Below are 10409 nucleotides of genomic sequence, written 5' to 3'. Positions count from 1 at the left end.
GCTTTGGCTTCTCTACGTTCCAGTGCAATCTTCAGAGTTTCTTCTGACATTCATTTTGGTCTTTTCTTCCTCTTCTCTCTTTGTAATGACCTTAGGCCACAACAACTTTTCTCTGGTGGAATAGTGGAACAGTCTACAGGGGCCTGTGCTCTGCTAACCTAAATGCTATGCTTCACCAATGGTTCAAATATAACAGTTGCAGAAAGATGGACGGTTTTCTCCTGTGTGATTTATTGCCTCTGAAAATCCACTGGAGGGTCAGGTAGGGGTCGGTCTGACTCAGTGACCCACAACAACTACACACACACACACACACACACACACACACACACACACAATGAGAGTGAAGAGAGAGATTTCATACATATGTATTTATATATTGTTGTTGTGTTATGTACTGTAGGGTTGGAACTGACCCATGCTGACCCTCTCGTGAGTTTTCAGAAGCAGTTAATCGCATCGGAGGAGTTTTCCCATCCTTCTCCTGCGGAGCCGCTGGTGGCCTCAAACCATGTGCTTTTGGGATTGCAGCACAGCTTCTTGCCTCTAGGCCACCAGAACTCCCTATATTTATTTATATATAGAAAGAAAGATTTCAAGGAAATAGTACATGTACTCCTAGAGGCTGGCAAGTCGCCAATCTGTGGTTCAAGCCCCAGGACAGAAACATCTGGGGAGATGAATTAGCAGGCAGGGTCCAGGAAGTGACTCAGACTACTGGCTTCAAGGTGACCAGGCAGCAGGGTCCAGGGAGCCTCACAGATGGTGGGATCAAGTCTGGAGGCAAAGTCAGGCAAAAAGGCTCTCTAGCTTTGCCATACTGTCTATACATATATTCAGTTCAGGCCACATCTCTTAAGAGACTCCCCCTATAAAAGATCAGATTGATCATAGCTTTATAGAACAACTTCTCATCTTGCTTCATTTAACATCATAAAGGTTAGGTTATACAACACAGAATAGTTACATTATTTTGAGGATCATTAATCTTGACACATGGTTTTAACCATCACACTAGAGCTTTTCAAGTTGTTGTGTGGCCTAGGAGAAAGGGGTATCTCTGCAGCAGAGCCTTTTCCTCCTCTGGACCCCACTTAAATCTAATAATCCTCATCAAATTGTTGTTACGATATGTACTGTCAAGTCAGAACTGACTCAGCTGTCCCTGCAGGGGTTTTTCAGAGGCAGTATATTGCACAGGAGGAAATTGCCCATCTTTCTCCCATGGAGCAGCTGGTGGATTCCAGCATGTTCCTTTGGGTTGACAGCATAACTCTTTACCACTTAGCCATCAAATCTACTTTCATCACCTTGTAAGTAGGTTAAAATAGTATTCTAAAGCAGGAAATATTCTGTCTCTAATATCTGAAAAGGCTTATAAAGCAATGTGTCTCTTTTTCAGGAGATGCAATATGCAATTAAGTCTTGATTTTGAAGGAAATGCTCTAGTATAAAACCAGACTACTGGGTTTTGAAAAAATCACTGATGTAATGATTTCCTGAATTTTTATATGATTTATTTCCCAGTGCTTTGATACATATGTCCTATTAAAGCCTTAATGTACTTGTTATATCCTAGTCATCTGGTTAAATTAAAATGTCATTAATACAGTAGACCGATCTGATTTTCTAGAAAAATATATCCCGGGTACTTTTGAACTGTATTATGACCTAAGTTGGGAGAGTTATATAATCCTGGAGAAAGATTATAAATGTATACTATTTTTTGTCAGTATTAATGAAAAAAATGCTTCTGCTAGGAAGGAAAAAGAATGTGATTTCCAGATTAATGGAAATGCTAGCATACCCCATGCCAGAAGCTGTTTTGAACCATTATATGGTAAGTATTATATTTGGCCATATAGTTACAACTGCACTTAATCCTTGATTTTGCCATGGAAGAAAGATGAGAAATTTCTTCCTATGCAACTTCCAGACTCTGAAAACCACCTGGAGGGTGAGCTGTGTGCTGATTCTGACTCAACTGCACATAACACCACCACCACATAATTTTGCAGCAGTCTGTTATTTTTCACATATTTTTCTAGTTTTTGAGGGGCTGATTGGTGATAAGATTGAGATATCATGAACAATTACCCTTTTCTTACTTTTATTTATGAAGCTTTCCTGTACTGGTCAAGGAAGGCACAGTTTCAGAACTTTCATTTGGCCTCCACTAAAAAAAGCTCTTGTTCTTTTAGCTACTTAATACCGTCTTCTTCCAGCCTCTGGAGACAAACATTTCCTTTTGTTTTTATATATTTACCAAACCTAGCTATTTAATAGAGCTGAAATGATATATTTGAGCTTTTGTGTTTGAATGATGCAGCTGAGCATCTTTTTGAGGTTCATTTATCTTTATGGCTAAATAATAAAGAATTCATTGTATATAAGGAGCCCTGATGGTTATGCTGCTGGTCTGCTAACCAAAAGGCTGGTGGTTCACACTCACCAGCTTGTTCATTGGGAGAAAACTGAGAATCTGCATCCAAGCAGTTCTAATTTGTCCTATAGGGTGTCACTATGAGTTAGAATTAACTTGATGGCAATTAATCTGTATTTGTTTGTTTATTTTCAGGGATAGTGGGATAGTGGGTATGGTGATATGCATGTAAAGGACACCTGAATTATTTTCTTCATTTAGATTTGTGAATAATGCTACAGTGAACATTGTTATATGTGTATCTATCCACTTTCAGGTCTTTTACATATGCAAGAGTCCCAAGGTTACAAACAACTGATCTACAGACAATTCTTCAAGTCAGGTCAAGTAATTGCCACCAGTAAAAACCTTATCATAATTAAAACCTTCAGCGGGTTTGTGAAGCTATAAATTGCTTGGGAATATTCTCCCATGTTATATTGTTTGTTGTTATGTGTTATGTGCCATCGAGTCACCTGCGAATCATAACGAACCTTATATACAACAGCCCTTGCTCTATCCTTTGCCAATTTTATTGTCTCTGACACATCCACTTCCATTACCCCAGTCACAGAATCAATTAATCTCATCGAGGATCTTTCTTTCCTGCACTGTCCCTCCACCCTCCCAAGCATGACGTCCCTCTCCAAGGACTGGTCCTGCCTTGAAATATGTCCAAAGTATGTCAGATGAAACTTCAGAATCCTTATATAGTATTTTATAAAATAGTTGCTCCTGAGTGCTCCAAAATAATTCCGTTGTGTGAATGTACCATAATTTCTCAATCTACCAATATAAAATAAAAATAAAGTGGAAAAAATTGCATAGAAAGAGATTGCTTATTTCTTCCTGTGGAGTTGGTAGATTTAACCCACCAGAGAGGCTTAACTGTTGGATTAGCAGCACAACTTCCTACAAACTTTGCCAATAGATCTCCCTACAGGTGACTCCTACTTGTCCACTTTGTGAATTCTTAGTCATTTTAAAATGATTGATTCAAATCCTACTTACAAAAAATCATCACAATCACTTTCACCTTTTGTATTGCAGCTTTTTAAGTCATAAAAAAGTCTTCAAACCTTGTCTTACTCAGAGTAAGGCTGTACTATTTTAATTCACCTACAAATTATTTTTAAAACATGGAAGCAAGATCTTGTCTGTAACCCGGAGACTGCCTGCATACCTATGAGTGGTGTTGCTGAGTCATGGAATTATTCTACATTAATATTTTTTCTTCTCATTGTGTACCATCGAGTCAGACCTGACTGACATAAGCGGAGATTGTTCTTCCTTCTCCAGCAGAGCATAATGGTGGATTTGAATGCCACGCCTTCAGGATTGCAATGCAGCCACTAGGCTACCAGAGCTGCCTTTCTACATTAATCTTTTTCAGGACCTGCCAAGTAGTTTTTCACAATGGTTGCACCATTTCACAATCCCATCAGCAATTGATGAGTGTTTCAAATGACGACTGTTTCAATTTTTCTACCTCCTAGTCACCACTTGTTACTTTCTGTTCATATTTACTTTCCAATAATAAACGTGTTTTCATAAATATGAGAACTCTTTAAACCATGTATTAAGGAATAATTGTGAAGATTTTGAAAACTATCAATGTCTATGCCAACTGATACTTAGGGTCTGGTAGAAATAACCATTGGGTGAATTCACTCACTTACTTGATGTACTGTGAAGCAAACCTGGCCTAGGACTGCACTTATTAATGTTCTTTAGATGTCTTAACAAGGGTTCTTGGGGTGAAGGTGGTGTGCAAATAATTAAAAATTTAAACATTAGCAGAAAGGTTTCAATTCAAACCTAGCTAGACACATCTTGGAAGACAGGCTTAGAGATTTCTTTCCAAAAGGTCACAGATTTGCAAACTCTATGGAGAAGTTCTACTCTGCACATGTGGGGTTTCCATAAGTTAAAGTTGATCCAATGGTAATTAAAAATAGAATGAATGTTAACAAGAAATACAAAATGAGAGACTATTAGTTCTTTGGGTCTCTGGGCATCAATGTCAATTCAGAGTTAAAATTTCTGAAAGGTCTACATACCGCTTTTTTTTCTCAACACATAGTTACTTGTGTGAATGATATTAGATTTCTTCGATAGAGGATTTTGGAAATTACTCTTAGATATACTTACTCTGCAGTTTGAGAGTCTCAGGTAAGCAACTTAACCTCCTCTTTAGTCCGGGTGCTCTGGGGTGGAAAACAGGCTCATTTCTGGAAATTGGAAAAGGGAAACTTCCTTTTTATTAGGGTAACTGCTTCCAGCTTCCTAAATTATTTGCTCAACATGGAGATTGAACAGCATACATTTTTGTATGCTGTCCTGAAGTCTTTTTATTTATTTGCTCAGGATACACACTGAGAGGAAGACCTCCAATGAGATGGATTGATTCAGTGACTGGGGTAGTGGGAATAGCTGTGTCAGAGACACTAAGATTGGCACAGGATAGAGCAGGGTTCAAGGCTGTTGTACATAGGGTCACTATGAATTGTAGGCAACTTGACGGCACATGACAGCAACAACAACATACACACTGAAGAAGAATTTAACAACAGGATTGGAGGTGGACTCAGCGACATAAACGGCACATCATTGCGGGCAGAAAGTGAAGAAGACTGGAAGCATTGACCAAAGTGGATCAAAGATTGCAGACTTCTATATAGATTACTATCTCGACACTAAGAAAACAAAAATCATCACGGCTGGACCCAACAGGCAATATCATGGTAGAATGAGAAAAGATTTAAATGATTTCATTTTACTTGATTCCGCAGTATACACCTGTGGTAACAGCAGTCAAAACAAAAGATGTGTTGGAATGGACAAGGGGTCAAGGGCCTCTTTAAAGTGCGAAAGAGCAAGGATGATACTTTGAAGATTAAGGTGTGTCTGACCAAAGTCATAGTATTTCCAGTTGCTTCATGTGCATATGAAAATTGAATAGTGAATAAGGAAGAGTGAAGAATAATCAATACTTTTGAATTGTGGTGTTGGTGAAGAGTATTGAATATTCCATGAACTGTCAAAAGAACAAACAAATGTATCTTAAAGAAACTGCAACCAGGGTGTTCCTTAGAAGTAAAGGTGATGAAAATTTGTCTTATATACTTTGAGTGGGATGCATAATACTCTCTGACCTCAAAACCTACAACACAGCGGTAGCTACCAAAACAGCATGTTACTGGTAAAATGACAGGCACACAGACCAATGGAACAGAATCGAAAATCCATGATAAACTTTGTGATATACACGAGACACTGTTTACTTTAGCTGTTCATCTATTTTGTCACTAGGAATACTATGTTCTATCGATGATTACATAATTCTGAGAGAGGAAAGGGGATTCTTTGACGATTATTCCAGTTTTACCTTTGTTGCGATAATTGTGCTCACTTTTTTCTAAGGGTTGCCTGCTGTCACTTGGTTCTATAATTTCAACATTCTATTATTTCCACTGTTCTGAGGGACCCAGTTCTGTAATAAGTTTGCCATTAGTTCTAATTGGCTTTGTGGCATGTGACTTCTGCAACCACAAAGAACTCTGCCCACAGAAGGTCCTCACACTTTTGTGCTGTCTTGAAATTATTAATATTTTAAGACTAGAGACCTTATATTTTCATTTTGTGTTATTGTTGTTGTTATTAGGTATAATAGAGTTGAGTATGAAGCATAGTGACCCTGTTAATAATAGATTTGAACCCTATCCTATCCCGTGTCACCTTCACACTTTCCTGACACATTAAAGCACATTGTGGCAGTCACTCTGTCAATCCACCTGGTCAAAAGTCTTCCTCTCCTTTGCCAACTCTCCACCTTTCTGAGCATCATGTCTTTCTCCAAGAAATAGTCCCTCCTAGCAAGATGCCTGAAGTACGTGAGGGAAGCCTTATCATCCTTGCCAACCTTATTGTCATTGACACACCTACACTCATTAGCCCAGTCACTGAATCAATCCATCTCATCGAGGGTATTCCTCTCTTGCACTGTCCCTCTACCTTTCCAAGCATGATATCCCTCTGCAAGGACTAGTCCACTTTGCAACATGCTCGAAGTATGTCAGATGAAGCCTCAGAATCCTTGTCTCCAAGGAGCAGCCTGGTTTCACTCTTTCTAGGACAAACCTGTTTGTTTTCCTCGCAGTCCATGGTATATTCGATACTCTTTTCCAGCACCACAGCTCAAAGGCATCAATTCTCTTTCCATTATCCCTAATCATTTTCTAGCTTTCTGACACATGACAAGTAATTGTGAAGACTATGGCCTGGATTAGGTGCACCTTAGTCTCCAGGAAGACATTGTGGCTCTTCAGTACTCTGGATGACCCTGACTTTCCCAGTACAATTTTTTGTCTTTTAATTTCCTTGCTTCTGGTACCAAGAGTGTTAATTGTGGAGCCAAGCAAACGAAAGCTGTTAACAATCTGTCTCTTCTCTGTCTATCATGATGGTACCAATTGGCCCAGTGTTAAAAATCTTTGTTTTTTTGATGTTGAGTTTCAATCTGTATTGAAGGCTCCAATCCTTGACCTTCTGCAGAAAACACTTAAGGTCCTCCTCAGTTTCAGTAAGCAGGGTTGTGTCATCTGCATAAAGTAGGATGTTGATGAGTCTGCATATAGAATGAAAAGGTATGGAGATAGCACATATCCCTGGTGTACACCCTTCCCAATTGTGAACCACGCAGTGTTTCCCTGCTCTGTTCTGATGACTGCCTCCTGGTCCAAGTCGAGGTTTCACAAAAGCACAATCGAATATTCTGGGATTCCGATTTTTATCAGAGTTAGCCATAGTTTGTTGTGATCCACACGGTCAAATGCCTTTGTATAGTCAACTAAACACAAACATTTCTGTGATACTCACTGCTTTCAGACAAGATCCATCGAACATTAGCTATAATATCCCTAGTACCATGGCCTCTTCTAAACCCAACATGCACAACTTTTTGATAACTTTCAGCAGGCTCTTACATGCATGTGATATTATGGCACTGTTCAATAATTTCTGTAATCTGTCAGGTCATCTTTCTTTAGAATGGGAACAAATATAGATATTTTCCTGTGAGTTGGCCAGGTGGCTGTCCTTCAGATTTCTTGGCACAACTTGGTGAACACATGTAGGGCAGTATCTGTTTGTTGAAACATATAAGTTGGTATATCATCAATTTCTGGGGCCTTGTTTATTGCCAATTCTTTTTGAAAAGCTTGAATTTCTTCCTTCATCACCACAGGCTATTGTTCCTACATTGTTTCATGAAATTCTTCTGTGTCAGCCAAATTATTTTGGTGCAGTGACTCTGTATACTCCTTCAATCTTCTTTTAATGCTTCCTGGATCATTTAATAATCTGCCCAAGCATCCTTAAGTATTGCAGCTCAAGACTTGAATTTGTACTTCAGTTCTTTCAGCTTAAGAAATTGCAAGCGAGTTCGGCCCTTTTGATTTTCTGACTCCAGTTTTTTTCACATTTCATTATAGTACTTTCCCCAAGATGCCCTTTGAAATCTTCTGTTCAGTTCTTTAATTTCTTTCCTTTGCTTTGGCTTCTTAGTGCTCTAGTGCAAAATTGAGAGTCTTGTCTGACATCCATCTCGCTCTTTTCTTCCTCCTCTGCCTTTGTAATGACCTTTTGCATTCTTCCTGGATGATATTCTTGATATCCTCCCACACTTCTCTGGTTTTCACTCATTGTTGTTCAAGGCCTCAAATCTGTTCCTGTGATGGTTTTGAAACTCAAGTGGGGCAAACTAAAGGTCAAATATTGGTTCCTGTGGATTTGATTTAATTTTCTTTAACTTCAGCTTGAACTTGCATATGAGTAGTTGGTGGTCTGATCCACAGTCAGCCCCTGACCTAGTTTTCACAGCTGATAATGAGCTTCTCCAGCGATTCTTTCCACAGATATGATAAATTTAATTCCTATGCATATCATCAGGTGAAATCCAAATGTATAGCCTGCATTTGTATTTCTTATAAAAAGAATTTGTAATAAATAAATTGTTGATGGTACAAAATTCTATCATTCTATCTCCATCTTCATTTCTGTCACCAACTAACTCCTTGTTTTCCAACTACTGATCCTTCTTCTCTGTTCCTAACTCTTGCATTCCAGTCACTCATTATTATTAGCACATCTTGATTGCATGTTCAATCGATTTCAGACTGCAGAATTGGTAGAAATTTCCTCCTTTTTGGCTCTAGTTGTTGGTGCATATATTTGAATTATACTGGTATTCATTGGACTTCCTTGTATATGTACGGCTATTATTCTGTCACTCACAACATTGTATTTCAAGAAGGGTCTAGAAATGACTTTTTAACTATTAGAGCAACCTTATTATTCCTCATTTTTTCATCTCTGGCATAGTAGCTCATATGATCATCTGATTCAAAATGTCTCCTACCAATACATCTCATTTTTCCAGTACCTATTAGATCTATATTTATACATTCCATTTTTTTTCTGAACAATCATCCCATGGGCTGTCAAAAGAACAAATAGGTATGTTTTGGAAAAAGTGAAACCAGAGTGCTCTTGGAGTCAAAGATGCTGAAGCTTTGTTTTTCATACATTCGACATGTAGTTGGTGAGGCTATTCCTTGGAAAATGACATCATTCCTGGAAAGATGGAAGGTTAATTGAGTAGAGGAAGACCTTCAACAAGATGAATTGACATGGTGACTTCAGCAATGGTCTCTAGTGTTCAAAAATGATGAAAATGACACAAATTAGGGTAGGGTTCAGGTTGGCTGTGCATAGGCCCACTATGAGTTGTACCCAACTTAATGACACCTAACAACAACAACAACTACCCTTTGTTATATCAGTTATGACTTTTCTTTTTATCTTTTCAATCTATATGCAGAACAGATAATTTGTGAGGCTGGGCTTTATGAAGAGAAGTAGCATCAATATTAGAGGAAACCTCGTCAACAACCTGTTTATAGAGATGAAACACCTTTCTTGTTGAAACGAAGGAGGATCTGAGGCATTTGCTGCAGAAGGTCAAAGACTGCAGTCTTCAATATAGATGGTATATCAATATCAAGAAGACAAAGATTCTCATCCCTGGGTGAATTGGCAGCATCATGATGGATGAAGAAAAGTTTGAGGTTGTTAACAATTTCATCTTGGTTGAATCCCCAGTCAACACTGTTGGCACTAATAGTCAGGAAATCAAATATGAGCTGCTTTAACAAACTATGGCTGACTCTTAGAAGAATGGGAATCCCAGAACACTTGATCGTTCTAATGCGAAACTTACACTTGGACCAGGAGGCAGTCATCAGAACAGAGCAAGGGAACACTGCATGGTTCAAAATTGGGAAGGGCGTATGCCAGGGATGCATCCTATCTCCATACCTTTTCAACCTATATGCAGAACGGATTATCCGGGAGGCTGGGCTCTATGAGGAGAAATGTAGGGTCAAGATTGGTGGAAGATTTATCAACAAATTGCGTTATGCGGATGACACAACCCTGCTGGCTGAAACTGAAGAGGACCTGAAGCGCCTGCTGCAGAGTGTCAAGGACTGCAGCCTACAATATGGATTGAAGCTCAATGTCAAGAAGACAAAGATTCTCACCACTAGACCAATTGGTAGCGATGGTGAAGAGATTGAGATTGTACACAGCTTTAGTTTGCTTGGCTCCACAGTCAACAGTCTTGGCACCAGCAGCCAGGAAATTAAAAGGCACATTGCCATGGGAAAGTCTGCTGTTAGGGACCTCTCCAAAGTACTGAAGAGCAATGGTGTCTCTCTGGAGATTAAGGTGCGTCTGATGCAGGCCATGGTCTTCGCAATCACTTGTTATGCATCAGAGAGTTGGACAATGACCAAGGAGGATAGAAGGAGAATTGATGCCTTTGAGCTGTGGTGCTGGAGAAGAGTATTGAGAATACCATGGACTGCTAGGAAAACAAACAGGTTTGTCCTGGAAAGGGTTAAACCGGGTGGCTCCTTGGAGGCAA

Source organism: Elephantulus edwardii, unplaced genomic scaffold, assembly GCF_000299155.1.
Source record: "Elephantulus edwardii isolate Elephantulus edwardi_28Jun2011 unplaced genomic scaffold, EleEdw1.0 scaffold00180, whole genome shotgun sequence".
In the NCBI taxonomy this organism is placed as follows: domain Eukaryota; kingdom Metazoa; phylum Chordata; class Mammalia; order Macroscelidea; family Macroscelididae; genus Elephantulus; species Elephantulus edwardii.
Note: the sequence above shows the minus strand (reverse complement) of the source record.